Here is a 23,493-nt window from a genome sequence, read left to right as displayed (position 1 = left end):
AGAAATGGCAAATTTGTACAGTGTACAAACACCTTTTTCACAATTAAAAAAAAAAATCTGCAAAAATCAAATGAGCTATGTGTTCACCGAAGCCTTCAAACACCAAGGCAACACGCAAATGTAAGCTACTCATCCCCTCAGGCTAAGGGAAGAATACAGCTTCCAAAGAAGTACTGTTTCAAGACACATCATATTTATTCATTTTATTCACACAGTGACTTACACCTATTTTTTATGTGAAACATCCATTGTTCTCCAGAACATGAGGAGGAAAAGTGTGCTCGAGAAGCTTGCTGAGTGGAGAGAGTGGAGAAAAGTTACAGATTGTTAAATTCAAAAGAGTATTTTAAAATATTTTATTTTATTTTATTTGACAGAGAGAGAGAGATCACAAGTAGGCAGAGAGGCAGGCAGAGAGAGAGGGAAAAACTGGCTCCTCGCCAAGCAGAGAGCCCGATGCAGAGCTTGATCCCAGGACCCCAAGATCATGACCTAAGCCGAAGGCAGAGGCCTAACCCACTAAGCCACACAGGTGCCCCTCAAAAGTGTATTTTAAAGTAAAAGTCCAAAGCACTTTTTTTTTTCGGTTTAACTCTTCACACTCATGTTTCTTTTGGGTAAATTTTCATTCATTTCTCTCCTGGGATCAGTGACAAAACCCAAAGTAAATAGCTAGTATTTGCTGAAGAAGGTATTCCCCTTCATTTTGGTTCCCTTTTTCTTCTGCTTTGGATATTGTTTTCCTGTGGCTGCCATTTTAAAAGTTCTAAAAATAATATGTAAAGAGACCTGATCAGTGAAGAGAAATTCGAGGTGAACAAGGAACTCAAAATCAGTACCTTGAATTACTGCAGTTCTTCTTTCTTCACTGGGCAGAACACTTGATGATGATCCACGGAGCAGAAATTACTGTCCACTTACCTTGTCAAGCACCTTGATTGACATATCATTATCTACAGAATCAAGTCTAATTTCCTCTGCCGGACATTCAGAATCCTCATGGGTTTGATCCCAAGCAACTTTCCAGCTATATCTTTCCCTGTTTCTCCACATCCTGGTCTCCTCGACAGTCTCCAAACCACTATCTTCATCCTGTGATGATGCTGTCTTTCACCCCGTGTGTCCATCCATCAAGATCTTCAAACGCCTAATGCTACGTTGAGATGTCACTTCTTTGAGAGAGGGAATATATCTCAGTCATCTCCACTTGTCTTACAGTGATTCGCCCAGTAGCTGCACACAATAGGTCCTCGATATTGGCTTGTTTGCTGTTATGTTCCAATCCAATCCATCCACTTGTTCTTGCCTGGATCCTTTGTGACTAGGTAGAGGTTGGGCCATTGCAGAGAGGCAGGGAAAGGAACAAAGGTTTAGGTGCTATGCATTCTTTAGGCTTATTCATTCATTATCCATCATTTAGTAAGCACCTACAATGTGCCAGGAACTGTGCTGAGAGCTTCACATGTATGATCACTCTGTCATTTACATTTCAGTAAGATAGATACCATTACTAGCTTTATTAGTCCAAAAAGGGAAACCTGGGGTCAAAGAGGTGGTGCAATTTGCCAAAGATCATGAATAAATCATAGAATAAAACCTATGGTCTTTCCATTATATGTCATTGCCCTAAGACAAAGACTCTGACACAAAGGAGCTCACAGACTTGAAGGGGATTTGTGTTTTATAGTCTGTTCACTAAAATATTCATCCATTTATTCCGCAAACATCACATCAGGCATCAGGAACACAGCTATGAGGGGCAGGAAGCGATCGATGGGGAAAGAAGGAGAAACATGAAATCCAAGAAAACCCAAGAAACCAAACAATCCCTTCAATAAATAAATAAATAAATAAATAAAACAAAAGAAGCACATGTGACTTATTCACATTCTTTTTTTTTTCAAATTGTCAAATGAGGAACTCTACAAACCTGGGTGGGGTTTTCAACATGATTGGTCTAGCTGAAATAGAGGGGGAAGTGAAAGTCAGAGAAGGCAATGGAACATTGATTTGGGGTACTAAACCTATACTATCACAAATGTCCTGTTTTGTTTCTCAAACTCCTTAAGATATGTGTTCAAAAAGGAAATATCCGACAGTTTACTGGGTAGCCATGAAATTGTATTGCACAGGTCTCCTGTAGTGGAAGCACTGTTGACTGAAAGTCCCAGCTGCTGGACCTGCTACTGTGTCCATGCCAAGGATACACCTCCCACAGGCTGCCAGTGACTGAGCATGACAAGGTATCAAGTCCAGACCCATTTCTTTGGGACATGGAACTGCTCGCATGGGCAGTTTGGGCTCTGTCCAAATACTGAATCTTAGAGAAGTGCTTCCATCTCAGACTTTTTCTTTTTCTTTCTTTCTTTCTTTCTTTCTTTCTTTCTTTCTTTCTTTCCTTTATTCTGTCCTCTGCTTGAGGCTCTGATCAAGGCAAAGTCCTTTATTTATTTATTTTTTAAAATATTTTATTGATTTATTTGACAGACAGAGATCACAAGTAGACAGAGAGGCAGGCGGGCGGCGGGGGAAGCAGGCTCCTTGTTGAGCAGAGAGCCTGATGTGGGGCTCGATCCCAGGACCCTGGGATCATGACCTGAACTGAAGGCAGAGGCTTTAACCCACTGAGCAACCCAGGTGCCCCATCTCAGACTTTTTCTGCTGGTCCTTTCCTTCCTCCTCTCCTTTCACAGGTGTGAGACCAGCATCAGGGTCTAAAGGCTCTCCCTGTTTCCTCCTACTTCCTCTCTCTTTCTCTTCACAGGTGCTTCCTCCAGTGACTGTCTTGGGCACCTAACCCTGTCTTAGTGTGTGTTTCTCAGAAGACCCAAACTTCTACACTAGTCCATTCAGTGTTCCAGGTGGTCAAGTCAGAAATATTTTTAAACATAGCCCTTTAGCTAGTTTGAATTGACTGGAGAATTGGAAAGAACTGGTCATAGAAGAACAATTGTTCTCATGCTCCTTGACCGAAGAGCTTTCTAGCATCCGAGAGAACTCTCCTCTCAGACCATCATAAGTAACCATAATAATAATTACAATGAAATCATTTCATCTTTTACTCTGCAATAGCCAGGTAAATGCTATGGGTTGGTATTTAATGCTCATGTTAGAGATCAAGAGGCCCAGAATAATGGGCAGGCTTGTCTAAAGTGACAATGTCTCAGTGGATGGAAAGACATGGTGAAGATTGACTTTGCACAGCTGCTTAACTACCCTCTTCTCCATGTTGCCACATGACATACTCCTGGTTTCACACCCAACTGCAAGAAAGAATCAATTCAGAATCGATTCAATATGAAGGGGTCACTTTGGGTGACATGATCAGTCAGTTCTACCCAAAGAACTTCGTCTCTGCAAAATAAATATCAAGTCTTACAGATATTTTTTAACCACTCTTAAGTGACCAGTCAGAGTCATTCTTGGCAGCCCAGCACCAAGCAAGAATACAAACAGTGCCTTACAAGTATTGGCTGGCTATTGTTGTGTGGGCTGACTTTGGGTTTTCCCAAAAGGCATTATCCTTTTTCAAAGATGACAACTGCAGATGTCTTTGTTAAAAAGTGCTCAGTTCAGTGGCAAACTGATGACTACAGCTTGTGGCAATGGCAACTACAGATAGCATTTGTTTCACCCTTTCTTTGTTGTGGTCACTGTGCCAGAACCACCCTCAATTATTGTCCCATTTTGTAGAAGAGAAAATTTAGGCTTGGATGTATTAACCAACTTGCCCAGTATGTCATAACTAATAAGTGATAGACATCAGATTCCATTCAGATTAGACAATTACTCATCATTCTATCTCTTTCCCAGGCATACTCCAAGATTGAGCATAAAGTCCCCACTTTGGTCCAACAGTATGGGGTAAATAAGACTGAAATCATGAATAACCCAGGATAGACACTAGTTTAAAGAACTATTTCCAAGTACTTCATTCAAACTAGATTAACAAGGTGATACCTAGAAAGGGTGCTTAGACCTTTTGAGCTAGGAGCTAAGTCGAAGGAGTTTATAATTATCTCATTAAATCCTTGATAACAAAAGCTTCCAAGATACTTAGTGCATACCAAACCATATATCTTTAATATTTTCCACAGATCCCTGTTACTTTGTTGACATTCTAATAAAGGAGTTTAAAAACTCACAGGAAACTGTCCGGGAAGAGGACTGAAGGGAATGGACTACCTTGGTTTCCTGTCTTGACGATGCATACAAGTCCTTGAATGCACTACCAGCCTCACCTACCTGTCTTCTCCTTGGCTGCACTGATCAACCTACACCAAAAGCTAAAAATGGACTGTGTGATAGGCCATATTCACCTCTTATTGTGTTATCAAATTTGGGAAGCATCATCTGCGGATAGAAAGAATAGTTCTAGGACTGCCCACATGAGAATCAGAGAAATGAGGAAACCAAAAGAATAAATAGGGAGAGAGGCAAGGAGAAGGATATTCTAGTCATTATTTATCCACACATTACTTTACTCAGTCCCCACTAAATATATACTGAATGCTTATTTTAGGTCAGACACTGGATTACACAACTGGTAAACCAACCAGCCATAAGAAGGAAATAACCAAAAATAAATAAATAAATAAATAAATAAATAAATAAATAAATAAAGGTACCACAGACCCAGCCTGCCCATGTGTCTTGCCTCCTCTTTCCTTGTTCCAGCCCCAGTGGATGAATCATGACTCTTCTCAGGCAATCACAGTTACCACACTCCCTTTAGAAGCAATTGGTTTAGGGTTAGATATGTGAGACATTTCTGATCAATGGTACATCAAAAGAAGTTTGCAAGGGGCCTTCTTGGGAAGATTTCCTTCCCCAGCACAAAGGAAGTATATATAAGGAGGAGACACTTTCTGCTGCCTACTTTCTTTCATTTTGTCTGGAACAATGCCGAGAGGACATGATGCTTAAAGCAGAGGCAGTTTTTTTGCAACCATGAGGATAGTCACTGCTGAAACTCTAAGGATGCATGGAAAGACATGCAGAGCTTGGGTCTTCAATACCACATCAAAAGGTGACATGCATCAGAATCCAGCCAACATGTGATCAGTTCAGATAGGCTTAACCGTTGGTAGGATTGGTGGAGTGTCATGTTTTATTAATAATTACAATAAAGAAAGATGGAAACGTACGGCATCCATTTATCCCAGCTCTATTTTGTATGAAGCAATGGGCAAGGTACTTTTCACAACATCTTTTCTCATCAGCATAAGAAAGGCAAGCGGATAACTGCAAGGGTAAGATGAAGCAGCCACTTCCCATCTAGCCAAACCTGTTGCAATTTTTAAATCTCTAGACTCTATTCCTTCTTCTTCTGTTAAAAGCACCTCTATTTTGCAATGGGTGGTTCTTGATAAAGTATCAGCCATGCTGTCTTGGCCTTCTTTCACATATCTGATAAATAGCAAGACCTAAGAAACTACTAATATTTTCTCTATAGCACACTTGTCTTGTTCTCTTGATCCATACACACACACACACACACACACACACACACACACACAACACACATATGGACGCACACATGTATATGTATACATATGTGTGTATATGCATATGAAATATGCTCTTCTCCCAAGACTTGACCAAATTTTAGAAAGAAGAGTTTATCTTTAATATCTTTTGCAGGAAACCACTTATTCTTAAAAGATTTACCATATAAGTAAGGTTCTTCTTAGGAGACCTGCAAAGTTCCAGTGTTCCAAATTTCCCTTTTTCTCACCACAGACTAGCTTCATGTATGTAAAGAAGGTGCACTAGTCCTGGATAACAAAAAGGGAAAATATGCAGGAGAGCTCTCACCACTCACACTTGTTAGAGAGGTATTATAAACAAACACAAATTCTGAGAATAAGATTTCCTTGAACGTACCCTGTCATTGCCAGGAAAATATTACTTATCTTTAACACTGAAAAGAAAGGAAAGGAAAGGCCCTGTCTAGAAAGTTCAGGAATATTTGCCTGTTGATGTGACCTAGCACAACCCTTTAGATTCACACTGCTCGGGCCATATGGTACAGGCCTCAGCAAACTACAACCTGAGGGCGAAAGATGGCCTGTCACCTGTTTTTGTAAATAAAGTTTTATTGGAACACAGCCACACCTATTTGTTTGCATATTACCTACAGTTGTTTTCGCACCACAATGACAGAGTTGAGTCTGTGACAGGGAGCATTTCTTCCACAAAGCCTAAAATATTTACTGTCTGGCCCTTTATAGGAAAAGATCACAGGGTGCTGGTCTGACATAATAATATTAGCGATTATTATTAGTTATTGAACATCTATATTTATCACTACTTTTGGTTCTCAGGACCTGTGGAGTAGGTACCCAGTCCTATTTTTCCAAAAAGGAAGGAAAGTGAAGCTTCATGAAAATGAAGTTTTGAAGATTTTTTAAAAAAATTTAAAGAGAGAACGAGAGAGGAAATACAAGCACAGGGGAGCTGGAGAGACAGAAGCAGGCTCCCCACTGAGCACAGAGCCTAATATGGGATATGGGGCTCAATATGGGGCTCGATCCCAGGACACTAGGATCATGAACTGAGCTGAAGGTAGACACTTAATGACTGAGCCACCCAGGCACCCAAGCTTAGGAAGGTTTAGTAACTTGCTCAAAGCAGACAGAACAAGGATTCGGACATGCACATTAATTTATGAGTATTTGTTGATTGGCTACTATGTGCAGGCCATGCACAAAGTACAGGTGACACAGTGGTAAACAACACTGTATAATCTTTGTCTCGTGGAACTTATGTTGGATGGAAAGAAATTGTTGTTAAACAGATAATCATACAAATGCATATATTAAATATGATGACCATTTGTGCTAGAAAAAGCTGTGAGACAAAAGAACAGAGCACTCAAGTGAAAAAAACGTGTGGTCAAGTTTAAGTGGGAAGAGAGGGTCCCTTAGGCTGAGTTCCCAAGACAGCAAAGCCTACAGTAAATCTCACTTACTAATGCTTTATTGGGTGGGGGAATCTAGGATAGCATTACAAGGGGGAGTGAAGGAATGAGGGAAAGCACATGCAAAGTGGTGCTTTACCAAGCTGGCACCAGCCTTGCAAGAAAATATAGCTAATGGCTCAGATAGAGGAGCCATCTGGGACAACTGCAACTTGGAGAGCCCATCCAGGAGAAGGAACAGAGAGAGATTTATCTCCTGGCTCCTTCCCATCTCCTGTTTTCCCTGAGGGTGGCTGAGACAGCCTGAGGTGTTAGGAGGTCAAGATGTATGTAGGAGATTGGGTTCTCCATCAAGCTAGTTGCCACAGCAAAGAAGGTCAGATAAAGCTGAAAAAAATCTAAGAGACTCAAAAGAGTCCATCACGGATCCTCTTTGAGGAAGTGATGTTTCTACTGAAACTTGAAAAATGAAGTGAATAAATGTGAGAAATTTTAATTCAGGTTAAGGAGAAAGGAAGTGCAAGGGCCCTGAGACAGGGGAGATATTGGCATATTCGAGAAACTAAAGATGTCTTGGGACACAGGAGTTACATTTCATGGGTCCATAACCCTGCTCCTCTATTTATTAACTGTATAACCTAGGGAGGTTTCTGAATGTCTCTGAGTTTCTATTTCTTCACCTATAAAAGGAAGATGATAATTGTCCCCATCTCACAGAGTAGTTGTAGGATTAAACAGCATCATACACGTAAGCACTTAACATCATTTTTGGCTCATAAAAGGCAAAGAATAATATTGGTCATTATCTTTATTATTATTACTATCACTGTTGTTATTACTTATTCTGACCCACTGAATTAACAAAGCTGGAGAAGGGCCCTTTAATTGCGTGGTTTTAAAAAAATCCCTGTCACAACTTGCATTGCAGATCAGTCTTCTATAGAAAGATTATACTTCCACACCCTTGCCACACTCTCTACCAAGCCAGTAAATTTTCCTACTCTACTGTCAGATTTGGCTGACTGAAATTGCTTTGGCCATTGGATTGTGAACCACATCCCTACAAAGGTCTAAGGTGATGGCATACCTGAACTTGGTTTCTTGCACTCCTTTTTTCTGTCAGAATAGCACTCTGCCCATAGGGCCTGCTCCTTCTTATGCAATCACAAACAAAGAAGACCTATGGACCTGACCCCTAATCAACCCACAGCCTGGAGCACAGCAATTCCTGGGCTGTAGGCATCCATCCTGTGACATAAATGGAAAATAAATTTTTGTTGTTATAAGCCACTGAGATCTGGGGTAGGAGTTCTTTGTTATGTAGCAAAACTGATAGATACACTGCCTACTGATTCTTTTACAATAAAATTACAGAAATATAAAACACTGAGGCCCTGCTCTAGGTAGGCTCTTAAGGGAGCTTTGTTCAGGGACAGATTCCTGGCAGAGTCAGAGAATTGGTTCTACTAGCTGATGTTAAGAAATACCCAAAGCTAATATGAAGGAACTCATTCAAATCTCTCCATGCTCTGTGTAAGAAGGGCAACCGCTCCTTGGCCTTAACACACACACCCTCCTTCTGCATTTTCCATCTGGATGATTTCTGTTCCCTTCCAGGCATCTCAAGATGTGCATTTTCATTTTCCACTGAGAGCAGAGGTGTGGGGGTGGGGAGTGTTAATAAAATCCTAATTCTCAGGGTGTTTTTCTCCAGACCTCAATTGGTCCTAATGCCATAGGTGATCCCAAAACAACTCCAGTCCCTTGAAAATCCACATAGATCACCTTTGCTCCATGCTCTTCCCTAAGAACTATGTTAATAGCAACATTCATATTTATACAATTTTGACAAAATATATATTAGAAATGAGACTTTTATTTTTTTTACTCTTGCCAATACCTGCTGTCCCCTCATATAGTGGTTAAAAGGGAAAGCTCTGTCATCAAAATGCTTGCATTTAAATCTGCTTACTAGCTGAATGACCCTGGACCAGTCACCCAACCTCTCTGTGCCTACATTTTCTCATGTGTAAATGGGGGTTATAAAAGTAGTTCTATTGTAGGGTTATTCTGAGCATTATTTGAGTAAATACACATATGGCACTGAGATGAGTGCCTGGTATATAGCAAAATGCTCAAACAAATGTTAGCTTTTCTCTATTTTTATGAATGTGCTCAAGTATCTTGGTCACATGGGCAGAGGAAGAATGAGAGATTATGAATTCCAACCTCTTCTAAATGCTAGGGATGGTCTGGGTCCCAGCCATCAGCCACACCTCTTATGATGCACCACTGTTTTTGTCCTCACTACATTGTTCTGGTCTAGGCGGTGGGTGTTCTTACTGGCAGAAAATGAGCTACAGCTGAGGACTGGAATGAGACCCTGTATTGCAATGTCCAGGGAACCAGAGGAAGGAGTGCTGGGGAGGAAGAGAGAGCCTGAGGGCCTGAGGACCTGAATGCCATTCTGAGTGGGGTCAGGGTTGCACTGTGGGGTGGGAGTACTCTGGACAGGGGAATCACTGAGGACATTTCAAAGAGAAATTATTTATTTCATCATGAATTCTGTACAGGAAAAATGAAGATGGCCCATGGGTAACAGCCTCAGCCTCCCCTATGTCCTCTCAAACAATTCCACTCTGGCCCAGACTTGCATTTGTTCTTACATTAACCATTATCCCTAGAAAATAACTTAATGGGGGATTATTTATACACTTTCAATTCTGGTGCACATTTATTGAGCACCTCCTACACAAGCCAGGTAATCTGTTAATGGTTTTACATGCATTAACTCCCTTAAAACTTCCCTCAAATCCGATGAGGCCAGAATTATAAAGATCCTCATTTTGTAGGTGAGAGTCCAATCTCTGGGAGGTTAAGTAAACTGCATAGGGTCACTGGAAAAACCAGGAATCGAACTTAAGTTCAGCTGTGCTGCTCTGTACATCTGGTACCACTCTAGAGTATTTGCAGTCCAGTAAATGGTGACAATGAAGACCAAGATGTGGAGACAGTTGTGGGTTTCCAGAACGTAATGTCTCCCTATCTCCTCTCTGTCCCTTTCTGCCCCTTATTTTCTCCCTCCTGGGACCAATAGCCTACTGTCCTTTTTATCCTCCCTATCTTTATCAGAAGGTTGTAGCTATTACCAAGAAGAGTTTCCCATGATTCAGAGAGAATCTCTAAAACATCTATGACTCAGCATGCTCTGGGGGAGATGCAGTTGCTGCATACTCCAGAAGGAGTCAGGGACTGGGCTCTGAGTTCATTATCTGTCACTAGTTACATGGCCTTGGCCAAGTCACCTAACATCAGGGAGCCTTCGTGGATAAATGATACATGTCCTACAAACACACTGTATTCTTAGAAGGTGGCTGTGATGTCACTCCTTCCCACCTTTTTTTCTTATCAAATCCTCTCTCTGGAGAGATTCTGTTTCTGCTCTACTACACCAGGTGTGGTCCACAAACCAATACAACAGCACGTTCTGGAAAGCCATCTTCCCTAGACGAGGCTCATCTGGTGGCCACAGTGCTCTGTGTATGTCCCTTCTGCCTTATAGCACAGCAATACAGCATATATGTCCTCAGACATGAGTGTGTATCAGGATACAGGAAGACTGCTACCACCTGGAGGACTGGGCCCCACCTCCAGAGTTTCTGATTCAATATCCCTAACATGTTCTTGGTTGATATCAACACTGGTCTTAGGACCACTTTGAGAACCACGGGTATCATCTTAATATTTGACAAGTATTTACAAAGGCAGGCTTAAGTGCTCAGACTACATCTTGTCAATTCCCAACTCTTCTGCTTTCTGGCTGTGCAAACTTGGACAAGTCAATCTCTGTGAGCCTCAGTCTCTTCATCTGTAATGGACATGACAATGATGTACCTCATAAAGTTATTGCAAGGAAGGGTGAGCTCCTGCTGAGAGCCTTCGGCATTCTGCCTTGCACTTAATGAGTGCTCTGTTTGTGAGTTCTTAAAACTCACAAGGGTTCTTAAGCTCTTAGTGTCATTTAATTTAACCTGTATCTTCTCACTCTGCTGCATCCCTCAGCCCTCAGAAACAGTATCTACTGTCTACTGAATGTGTCTCTGTTCTGGGAGCTGCCCAGAAATGAAGGCAAGCTTCAGAGAAAACCAGTAATTAGATAATGACCATGAGCCAAACACATTGAATCCTCAGGCTGGTGGCTGAGAAAAGATCAGACTTCTCAGATTCATGCTCTAGGGAAAAAGCTCAGAACTGGTGGGGCACCTGGGTGGCTCAGTCAGTTTAGCATCTGCCTTTGGCTCAGGTCATGATCCAGGAGTCCTGGGAGCTTCTCCCTCTCTCTCTCTGCCTGCCCCTCCCCCTGCCTGTCCACATGCTCTCGCTCGCTCTCTCTCTCTCTCTCTCTCTCTCTCAAATAAATAAATAAGCTCAGAATTTGGATGCAGGCCCTACTAGGTTCTGTCTGGGTAATCTTAGATAAGTTCAATGCAATCTCTGAGACTCAGTTTCCTAATCTGCTCAGTGGGGACAATAATGTTTGCCACAAACTGAGAGAGCTGTCAGTTTGTTTTGTAGGCTGAGTCTCCTAGTTGTGAGAAACCCAGCAGCTACCTAAATATTTGTGTCCCTTACTGCTCCCAGCAATTCCAGTGCCACCATTGATAACCAGAGCCCAGCCAGCACTCCCTGCCTGCCTGGTTGTACCACCATCTGGACGCTTCCTTGGTAGACCCTCATTTCTGAGAAAGGCCAGGACATTCCTCTCAACCGGCTTTCCCTGGCCTCAGCCTACCCATGTTTCCAGGGAACACCCCTGGCCTATGTACCCAACTACAAGTCATCCCAAAAAAGTAATGTTCAGCAAAGGCTAGGAACAGTCATAGTCAGCTACGTCCCTAAAACCCTCAAGAGACAAGATTCATGATAATGTGCTCATTTTCCTTCCTCTTCTCTTTTCTCCAAGAAGTCAATTTCAGCAGTCACTGGACATGCTTTGAAAGACCTCAGAAAATCCCACAGGAAAGCACCAAAGATTGTTTTTATCATTTGTTCCATTCCTCCTGTTTGCTTAGTAATCCTGGTAAACAACTCTGTGCAAACAGAAACCTTTTTCATTCTATCGAGTTCTGGCTTGGGGCACTGTTGCCTCAATCTTAAAGTTTGGGGCTAGGTGGACAAAGCACTTTGGATTTAAACTTCCTGATAAGTGGGCACATAACAAAAATGAAAGAACACCCACTGGCCATTTATTTATTCATATGACCCCCTTGAGGGAGTTGGATAGGAGTGGCTTTCTAGGTTTCCATACGAAAGCTCTATTTTTTATTACCATTATTAATACCATCATTTTTGTCATCACCATCATCAGAGGCTTGGGCCACAAACGCGAGTTGTATTTGTAGACTGTGAGTTAGTCCAGGGGTCAGAGGTCTGAGCCCAAGTTCACCGGGTCAGTCATAGGCAAAACCCTAGAGGAAAAGAGAACCTGGCAGTGTTTGGGTATGAAAGGGGGCCGCCGAAGAGCTTGCTGACCTGGTCTGAGCCAGGTACTCTGAACCAGGTTACACCTTACAAAGACCTAGAATTTTGCCAGTTTACAGTTTTCACACTGCCCCACTGACCCTCACTGTATTACCACAGCCCGGTGACATTCAGTGACTCTGTGTGGGGCACCATCTCCACACCATGAGTTAAGAGGATAATAAATCCTTCAGCTACAGTTTCCTAGCCTTCCCTCTATGGGCTCTCTTACCTCCCAGGCCTTTTCACGCAGTCCTTGCTCTTGTTCTCCGTCTATGCTGCCTGGGCCCCTGGCTTTTCTTGCCTGTTCCCATGCCTGGTATAGATTAGCACTCTGTACAGCCTTAGTTCCAATTAGTTCTTTGTTTTGTTTGATTTCTAGCCAATGGCCAGCAGCTTCTTGGGTTTTACTCCCCATCTCTGAAATAAATAAGCCAAATGTTAATTTGCTGCTCTTCAATTATGATTAAGTGTAGAGATGGTATAACCAGAAATACTAATGTTTGTCTAGGTGTCCCCGGGGATCACAGTGATGGCACTGGGTTTGGTTTGGCTTGGTTTGGTTCATTGGGGGAGGGGATGCCCCTTCTTTGAGATCCATTATCCCACTGGATTCTCTCAAAGAATCCTGGCAAAGTGGACAGGACAGGGATTATTATCTGCATGTTGCAGATGAGGAAACCAGGCTCAGAAAGATGAAATAGGTTGCCCAAAGCCACACAGCTCATAAGCATCTCACTGGGGCTAAATCTTGACCTGACTCCCAGTTCAGCAAAGCTGTTGCGGGTGGCTCTGTCCACCATTGGCTTATCCTGTAGGGTAATAATAATACTTTATATGATATTGTTTCACAGACATTTTCTGGGTTATCCACAGTGCGTTCTAGGGTGCAGCAGTTGCATGAAACACTATAAGAAAAAAATTCTGTGTGGTTAAGCATGTCTGCAATATGTTAATTTCTATATTCTAATATAGTATATGTTAGTAATTATATATAATTACTAACATATATATATATATATATATATATATATATATATATATATATATATATATACTGTAGTCTGTTCTTGGAGATCCAGTATATTGATTAGAACATGGAAGTCCCTGAGAAGTTCTGCTCTAAAAGACTTGGACAAATTTATGACCCAGAATTGTCTGAACGTATTTGATCCTTTGGGGGCCAGAGTGGAAGCAGGGAGATCATGTCCCAGCAATGCAGGCAGGAGCTTGGGGGCATTTGGACAAAGACAGACAGCACCATGGTGGTGAGACATGGGTATATTCTGGACATATTTCAGATGCAGAGCTAACCAGATTTGCTGCTGGAGAGGATATAGGGCGTAAGCAAATAAGAGGAGGCCAGGATGGCTCTGGGATGTTAGTCCTGAGCTTCTAGAGGAGTAGAATATGACTGTTCCTTAAAGAATTTCTCCTGGATTAAGAGCTTCCCCCATCATTGCGGCTTCCTACAGCATCCGATCCCGAGGATCCAGAGATTCCAGTTTTCATTTTATCTATTGATGAGATCACTGCCAACGGCTGAGCTTATAAATTTTTTTTTCCTTACTACTGTATCTCCAGTGTCTGGCACATTGTAGTCAATAAATCTTTGCTAAATGAATGAACAGAGACTAGCATGCAGCAGTTGCTTAACAAACTGTAGCTCCTATACTATTAAGCAACCTAGTGCACAGGCTTGATGAATGCAACTAGTTGATTAGTATGCAGAGGGGTGGTTGGAGGGAGGTGGAAGACCCATGACTGCTAACTGGTTGAAGAACCCAGTTTTAATCTGAACCAGTTTAGACTTGGTAACTCTCTGTCTCTCAACTTGCATATCTATCTCTCGACTTGAGTAACTCCCTTCCACTCTCTGGGTCCAGTTCTTCTGATCCCATTGAACAAGGGGTAGGATAATAAGATTTCCATCAACCTGCACCTTGCTGCCCATGAATCTAAATGGAAACCGTGCCTGTATCCTCTGAATGTATGACACAGGACAGCCCAACAGAGACTGGGTCTGATCAAATGCACCACGATCTAGCCCAGCTTAAGTCCCAGAGGTGCACAAAAAAGAGGAATGCAGTGGTGGCTAGAGTCACCAAGAAGGCTGACTGGAGGTTCTTCTCTCTCCTTCCAAGAGTCTGAAGGAACAGATGAATATGGTGACATTTGGTGGAGAAAAAACAACAACACTAAAAAACATTCTTCTGGCTTTACTTACTCCCAGTACAGTTGACAAGACTATAAGAAGAGCTTGCCCCTTTCCTGCCCCCGAGGAGGGATCATTGAGCAAAAGTCACTTGTTCTATTTGACGTCACTTTTAACCTTGCTTTGTGCATCTGAAATAATCTTCCTTTTCTCCTCCAGTTAGGAATACACAAAAATACATTTGCTGTATGGACTTCTTTTTTTTTAAAGCCATTCTTCCTAAAACCTGGTCTTGGATCTCTGGATCTGGGTAGCTTTCCTGACCAGGGACCTCACCACAAGGCATGGACTGGGTCTCCAAAGTTTCAACAGTTCTGCCTATGATGGCTCTCTCAGGGAGAGCTCTGAGCAAATCATTTTCAGTTTCAGTTCATTTGTTTTTGTTTTCCATTTGGCTGCTCAGGGCAAACATCTACCCGGAGATCTTCTCCCCCTGGGGACCATCCATTCTGTCGTTGCTTGTCTTGGTGCAGATGTGTGCTTGCCTCTTTCATTCTCCAGAAGAGGTCACTACTCGATTAAGAAAAATGATAACCCCTTAGCCCCCCAACGCCAATCGATGCACAGTTATCAGCCGCTAATAACCAAACCCCGCAAACCCACCCAGTCCTTCCTAATATTCTCACCATTGATTCTATTATCACTGCTATCGTGAAAAATATTCACAGCACCATGTGGTGATTATCACCACCTCAGTCTCGCTTTACAAAGATCCCGGCATGACAATCATTTTATTTCTGCCTCACACTGCCCTGGCACCTGTTACTTAGCTCAGTTTATGGGTGAGGAAACTGAAGGACAAAGAGGTGAACTGACTTACATAAAGATTATCAACAGCAGGCGCACCCAGGTGGCTCAGTGGGTTGGGCCTCTGCCTTTGGCTCAGGTCATGATCTCAGGGTTGTGGGACCGAGCCCCACATTGGGCTCTCTGCTCAGCGGGGAGCCTGCTTCCCCTTCTTTCTCTGCCTACTTGTGATCTCTCTCTCTCTCTGTCAAGGAAATGGATAAAATCTTTAAAAAAAAAAAAAAGATTATCAACAGTGAAGGTGGGATGAGAACCCATGTCTTCTGCAAACAAGTTCCCATGTTGAAAGAAAAGGTAGAGTTTCACTGGCTGAACTGCCCTTCTTAGGCAGGAGTAAAAGATTGAAACATGGTAACAATTCCAGGTGAGCGATGTCATGCCATGAAGACAGAAGGCCGGGCTGGATTTGGAAGCCAGTGGCTGAGCTGGAGGGCAGCTCGACATTCTTCCTGTTTTCGGGATTCTTAAAGTAGATAATACAAGTGAAGCTACCAAGTTGAAGGCAGCAGAAGTGCCTACCCAGCCATGGTGGGATGAGGCCAAAGATCACATCAGTGCTGCATGGAGTCTTGGTCACTGAAAGAAGTTCCTGAGGTGCACAGAATGTCATTCTCGGTTCTTGGTTTCGAGTTACATATGGAGAAAAACTGGGGGTGGGGAGGGTTAGGTAGTGATTTACAGCAAGCTTGTGAGGCTCACAGCAACATGGCACTTAGAGAATGAGAACCATAGTGGTCTAGATGATTAAGAGGAGGAAATTCAACCATGATCTTGTAGGAAGAAGGAAGAATGCAGCTGAATGCCACTATCAAAGCTGCCTTCGTTGTGAATGAATTCTAAGTAACCAGAAGCAAACATCGTACAGCCTGGATCCCAAATCTGAAACACAAGATGGCAGAAGGGTCCAATGGGCCAGGCCTTGGACATTTACTCAGATCTGGCAGCCTTGGGATGTGGGGTGAGGCTAAATTCTCTGACATTTGTGGTAGGTGGAGGCCACTACTCTCCAACAAAACTACAAAAAAAGAGAGTCTGTACCAGCAATGCAGGAGGTCGGATATAGCCAGGCCCCAAAATGAAAGTCTATGAGAACCCACCACACATGGGACTGGGAAGCAGCCTTATAAATCCAGTGGTTTTTGCAAAGAAGATGTGGACCACTCTAGCATCTATGGTAAATATCAATCACATCTATAACTTAATAAGCACTTAGTATGAATTGAGCAAGGTAATGAGTGCTATATACATATGTCATCACATTTTTTATTTTTTTTAATTTTTTATTAACATATAATGTATTATTAGCCCCAGGGGTACAGATCAGGTTTACATACTTCACAGCACTCACCATAGCACATACCCTCCCCAATGTCCATAACCCCACCACCCTCTCCCTACCCCCCTGCCCCCCAGCAACTCTCAGTTTGTTTTGTGAGATTTAAGAGTCTCTTATGGTTATGTCATCACATTTAATTTCCACAACTGCCCCTGCAAGGGGTTTTATGTATCCTATTTCACAGAAAAGGGATCTGAGGCTCAGAGAGGCAAGATAACTTTTCCAGTGTTGCTCAGCTTGCGGTTAGAATTAGAACTCAGATCTAGATATCTCTGCAATGCAGCCGTTCTTTCTACCACCCGATACTATGGTCTCCTGGCAAGACCAGGTAATCCTGCATTTCCATAACAAGAGGACTTTGATAGAAGAAAGATGAAGAACACATGGTAACCACCTTGGAGGGGACATTGTTGATAAGGGTTTGGACCAAGTTGTCATCAGAAATCATCCCCCAAAATGAGAGGGAAGCAATTAGCTACTGGGATAACTCTAACAGTACATTATTTCCAGTTTTTACATTTTATCCTATGACCCAAACAACAAACAGGCAAGTGTTTGTTGAGTAGGGCACTGTGATGTTAGGTCCTAGGGAGATGGAAGGATTTCACAAAAGAATTAACTTTTGTTAGCTCACCACGGACCATTATTAGGTTTGCACAAATATAGACACGACACATTATACCTAGAAGCTGGAATGACATCTGCAAAGGCAGAGAGACAGTGAGATTAGCCCAGCCTAGAGTGGAGAGTAGATAATATGTAGTGAGAGAGAATTTAAAAGCAAGTTGAAACAGATATATGCAGGTATTTTGAATTTCCAGCTTAAGGGGCTTGATATTTACGTTGAAAGCAATGGGAATCTGAGGGAGGAATTTGAACTAGTTAGGCACCTGTCCAGCACCCACTATAGTTCTTGGAAGCTAACAGATACTTAATACATGTTTGCTAAATGAGCGAATGAATGAATACTATGTATAGAATGGGCTGGCAAGGGAAGAGAACAAATCAAGGACACTGATTAGGAGCCTATCCCACTAGCAGTCTGGATGATACAGATAGAAATAGAAAAGCCACAAAAAGCTTAGAGACAATGAAAAGGACATCATAAAAGGAAAAGAAGATTATTCTAATTCCAGCACTATTTTCTGATTGGTAGTTTGCACCCATAACAGAGGGAAACAATCTTCTACTAATCTCCAAATTCAGGACTCCATAAATCTACCAGTGGAGCTAAAGAAGTTTGTTAATGTCTCTGGAAGTCCAAAGATTGAGTCAGGAGAGGGAAAGGAGAGGAATGTTTAAAACAGAAAGTAAAAAAATGTAAAAGCTCACACATGTTAAGCTTTGGAGCCAACGTTTCATTTTTCTGCTAAATGGTTAATTGATAGTCAACTTACCTGTGGTGAATGAACAAACACAGAAGAGCCGGTCTTGTTATGTCCATTTTGCAGAGGGAAAAAGTGAGGCTCAGCCCAGTATCTCACAGCAGCTTGACTCCAAGTCATCTAAATGTAAACCCTGTTCTTTTTTTGTTTGTTGTTGTTTTCTATGACCCCCTATGGCAGAAGGAGAAAGGAGAAAACAGAAAGAGAAATAAAGAGAAAAACACAGACATAAGAAGTCCCACTGGTAGATGACTAGGGAAATATGTGGTGGGGCTTCATGAACTTATGCTCAACTTTGCTCTTTGCCATAAGTATGGACAATCACATGTTTACCTAAAAGGATGAGCAGTGAATCATAATCCATTTCGCTCCTGACAGTATCGATTTTCTTTTTAATGCAGAGAGACCGCATACATGTACTTGGCGTTTTTTTAACAAGTCTGTGTTAGGTCAGTAAATGCCTGCCTTCCCCATTTCGCTCCCTGCATCATCATTTACAAATTCCAGCAGATGCCAGGGACCTCTCCCCCGAGCCAATAAGCCCCAGAATTACATATAGTTACACCCTTCTAACCAAACAAGATCTTACCGCTGGGAACAAGTCGCTTGGTTTTAGCAATTTGGTTTCTTGACAAGAGCCCAAAAGGCTGAGATCCTGTCCCTGGAAGGATCAGAAACCTGGAAGAAGTCATAGATGGCATATTCATCGTGCTCAGCATCTTTCTTCATGACATGGGTCCTACCAAAGGGATGACAGAGATTTCATAAAAGCTTTACAAGGCACAGTGGGACACAAAGGCTCCAAGCCACAGTTGCCTTCGTAAAGATCAGCAGTTGTGCTCACCTCTCTCATAATGCTTCAACAGAAAGGTTGGCCAGATTCCTTTCTGTGTCTTAGGAAGCCCCAACAAGTTATGCCTCTTCATGATGATTCATTCAGACTCACTGTGTTCCGCTGACGAAGAAGGAACATCCAGAGTTAGCCTCCAACGTAACTAGGGACTTCTTAGAGATGGTCACCTGAAAACTGTGTTTGAGTTTTAAGCCACAACAGCTAATGACACGACACTAAAGTTTCACAAGGTGATACCGCTTCGTCTGGGCCACGTTCTGCCTTTTCTCTGGTCCCCTGCCAACACTACCACCTAGCCTTGCTCACTAAGAGAAATGGCTTCTTTGGGAAACCAGAATCCAGGGTTACTGGGATCTAAGAAAACCCCTATAGACAGGAGCTATTCCATATTACGGAGCAGCTCACAAGCATACGTGGGAGAAGGTCATGCAGGGACATTCTTCCCCTCAGCCCTGTGGGAAGCTCCAGCCCCCAGGGAGGTTGGCTTCCAGCATATTCTTCTCTTTGCCCTCTGCCCTTGTTCATGTGTGCCTAAATTATCCTTTCTTACACATGCCAAAAAGTTTAAAAAAGAATTTGGAAAGCATTGTCATCAATTATTTGGGGAACAACTGGGTAAAGCCTTTTAAGGGACAACTGGACAAAACTTATCAAATGCCTCAAAAAGTGCATCCATTTTAAACCAGAGATGCCACTACAGGTGATTTATTCTATGCCCGCAATTAGGTGTAAAACTATAGAAGTATGAGGATGGTCATCACGTGTTGTTTATAATGAGGAAACAGTAGAAACAATTTATGTGTCTACAAATAGGCTTCTTTTTTGTTAAGGTCATTATGGTAGATCATGCAAAATGGTATAAAAATCATTTAATTGATCTGGCAGGAAATTTATGATAGATTATTAAGCAGAGAAAGGAAGATCAAAAAAATAGTAGGTGGAAGCAATATTATATTTTTGTTCAAAAATAGAGCATTAAAAAATAGAATATGTTAATAGGGCCATATATTCGCAAATATACATATTACAAACATATATAATAAAAGCCTGGGGCATGGTGGTACGGTGATGGCTTGATACATAATTGCTACTATGTTGGTGGTATTGCCTTAAAATTGGGCTTTTCTAAAGTTAGGCAGGGGCTCCTGGGGGGCTCAGTCAGTTAAGCATCTGCCTTGGGCGTAGGTCATGATCTCAGGGTCCTGGGATAGAGTGCCACATCGGGCTCCCTGCTCAGCCGGGACCCTGCTTCTCCCTCTGCCTGCCACACTCCCTCTGTTTGTGCCCATGCTCTTGCTCTCTCTCTCTCTCTCTCTCTCTCTCTCTGTGCCAAATAAATAAATAGAATCTTTAAATTAAAAAAAAATAATAAAAAATAAATTTAAAAATAAGTGAAGTTAGGCAAAGGTGAAGCCCTGGAGGATAAGGGAAAAGGTCTTTTCCAAAGTGGAAAATCCCTGCTGTGGTCAGTCCCTCAAGAATAAGGGTGTGTGTCTTAGCAATTAAGCATTAAAAAAAGAGATTTCCTTCCTGGATCTTTTGTTTCCTGGTAATCTCCCTGAAAGTCTATGAGACCTGTAATCCTTTAGAGTGAACTAGTCAAGGGAGAAGATGTCAAGGTCAAAGCTGAATTCTGGGTCATTTTCTTTGTGCAATCCCTTAAGAAATTTTAAAATCTTTTTTACATTCTGATCTGTTCCAGGGAGCCAATAATAATGATAGCCATATCACTGGGGGCCAGGCACTTTGTATCCATTGTTTCTAACTCTAACCCACCCCCCACCCTCCCACCCCCGCCATTGCCTGAGAAGGAAGAGAGCATTTTCATGTTGCAGGAAGAAAGAGCCAACCATTCTGAGCATTTAGGCTAATCAGACAGTCCCTTCAGGCCTCTGCCTCAACTCTTGTTAATTCCTTAGGGCAACTTCCGAAAGTATTGATAGGCTCCCACTTTACTGTTGAGGAAGCCGACAGGAAGGTATGGAGAGATGCGTAGCCCTCCCGAGGTCACACAGATTGTTCGTGGGCTGATGGCCCTCAGATTCAGGTGGTTTGTCCCTAGAAATTCTAGCTACTAACACCTACTCCCAAATGGTGGAAACACGGGAAGGGGGCTTATCCATGGTAGGGCCAAAGGGTTAAATCGGGAAGCAAATAACACTGGAGGCCAGAGCGACAGTGGCAGAAGGATTAAAAAGAACCCCACCCCCACCCCAAGGGAAAGTCAAATCTCCCACAGACAGAGGGAGGCTGGTGTGGCTGGTCTGTCTCTCAAGAGCCTGCCACCCCCAGGCTCTTTGTCCAAAGCAAACTTTGGGCTACTTGTTCTCCATTTTATTGAGAGAGGCTGCATTCTTGAGTGGCATCAAGAAGAAACTCAGATCTCCCTGTAAGATGTGTTTTTCGGTCATTTGATATACGTTGCGGACAGAGGCCTAGACTGTGGTACTAGGTTACAAGGCTAAGGTACTTCCGGCCTCTGTGAACCAGGCTTCACAGAAACAGAGAGACACGCTCTGGGATCTATCTGTTGGAGAGAGGAGGGCTATGCCAGGCAAACTTGGTCACAGGCTGGCAGGCATCACTCTTAGCTCTCATGCTCTCAGGCTCTCCAGGGGGCTCCATGAAGTGGGAAGCTCTTGGCCTTACCCTTGGAATAGGCAAAGACCCTGGGAGCAAAAGTCTCTAAGAGGAATCCCCTGAGACCTAAGGCCGACATTCCTTGTGGTCCTCATCCGCTATCTCTCTCTTCTCTCTCTCATCTCTGCCTATCAAAACAGTGATGATGGCCAAGGTGCCTGAAGGGGATCCAAAGAGCCTGAACTCAGAGGTTGCCTCCAGACCCAATATAATAAAGTCCTCCCCCTCGCTTTATGCTTCCCGTCTTCTAGAAGCTCTTTCAGCTGGATCTCTACACCCAAACATACACACACATGCCCCACATGCACATACTCATGCACGTGCCTAGATCCTCCTGAAGCAAATATTATTTTTAAATATTTGAGGGCAGTGACCCACGGGTCTATTGAACTGGAATTACTGCTGCAACAATATCCCTTTCAAGCCAAGCTCAGATTCGAGTCAATACCTCCAGCCCAGATTCTCTGTCCCTGAGTGAGAAGTCCACTTGGATTATGTCAGAGTGAGCCCAGCACGCAACTGATCCATAATCGTGCTTGCTAAGAGCATTTAGCCTTTAGGCTCCTGCCCCTCTGATGTCTGCCTTAGACTTGTGTCAGGGGCTAATGGCAGAAACAGAGACAGTGCCATTCAGCTTAATTGGGCAATCATTAGGACTTCCTCCAATAAACAAAGGAAGCCGGGAGCTACAGCCGACCTCCCTGGGGCTGTCTAGGGGTCTCCTGCCCAGGAACTTCCTTACACATGATCAGTTCATCTGCAGTTGCCTAACTTTCCAGCCTGATCTAATTAGTAAACACCTTCAAAGGGATCAAGTTGACTTTTGAGACAAAGTCTGCCCCACATGGCAAAGGTGGGCAAATAAATATTTAAAGGGCACATCTGTGTAGGTGGAGCGGGGAGGGGCAAACAGATTAGACACAGATATGAGTTAACTCTGGGAGCTGTGTTGTGTAATTGTCCTTGCCCTCACCCCTTTGCTGGCCAAACTTGCCCCCTTCTCCACGGCTCCTGTGGAATCTGGCTCCCTAGACACTCAGCTACCCAGGTCCCAAAAAGCACCACTGTGAGACCTGAGCATACCTCCGGTCATTCACTACCACGATTGTTTCGGATGCTAGTACTGACAGGGACCTGTTGAAGGGCCTAGAACAGAACGGTGCTATGCAGGAACTGGCTGCTAGCAGCTAGCATACAAGTGACTGCTTGGTCCTTGGCTGTTTTTATTTTTATTTTTATTTCATTTTCTAATCCAGCAAAGATTGAAATGAAAGTCTGACCCTCCATTGATGACATTCGAGCAACACCAGAGGTTACCAACTGTCCATCCACCAAAGACCCACCCTGTCTATAGCATTCCTTGACTCTGTGCTTTTGCTGTGGTTCAGCCAATTATCACATAGATCCACCACCACACAGTGCAAAAACAGCTCACCAGAACTCCCGGGTCACACAGTGGCTTCAAAAGAATCAAAGCTCATGGTGCGCAAATGAGCCATGATCACTTCACCTCCACCGATAACACTCTGGAAGAACCTGTGACAGGAATATTTTCATCACTGGAGTTAAAGCCAGGAGCCATATTTGGAACTAGAGTTTGGTTCTCTGAAGTGGATCAGTACGTGAACTGAACAATAGACACTCCAATCTGTTCTATTTCGTGTTTGTTGTTTATTGGTTTGGTTTTGGTTTTTCTGCCAAACCAGGTATATATTGATCCTTCATTCCACAAAAATTATAAAACACTTGAAGGCAAGATCCTTGTCTGTTTTCTCCCCATTATATTCACAGTGCAGGGCTGAGTGTTGGAGCCAT

General features: G+C 42.9%; 1 long non-coding RNA gene across 1 annotated transcript in view; it reads right to left on the bottom strand.

Annotated features, from left to right (window-relative positions):
• Positions 1-544: 544 nt before the first annotated feature.
• The window catches only part of LOC116575571, a 35,866-nt gene continuing 12,917 nt past the window's right edge, over positions 545-23,493 (bottom strand). Inside the window, exons 4-8 of the long non-coding RNA XR_004279840.1 lie at positions 19,030-19,140; positions 18,775-18,924; positions 18,198-18,356; positions 12,675-12,862; positions 545-1,321 (exon numbers count right to left, since the gene is read on the bottom strand). This is a non-coding gene — a long non-coding RNA (uncharacterized LOC116575571). The remainder of the gene's footprint in view (positions 1,322-12,674; positions 12,863-18,197; positions 18,357-18,774; positions 18,925-19,029; positions 19,141-23,493) is intronic.

The sequence above is a fragment of the Mustela erminea genome, chromosome 16, assembly GCF_009829155.1.
Source record: "Mustela erminea isolate mMusErm1 chromosome 16, mMusErm1.Pri, whole genome shotgun sequence".
NCBI lineage: Eukaryota > Metazoa > Chordata > Mammalia > Carnivora > Mustelidae > Mustela > Mustela erminea.
Note: the sequence above shows the minus strand (reverse complement) of the source record. Positions and strands in the feature narration are given on the sequence as shown.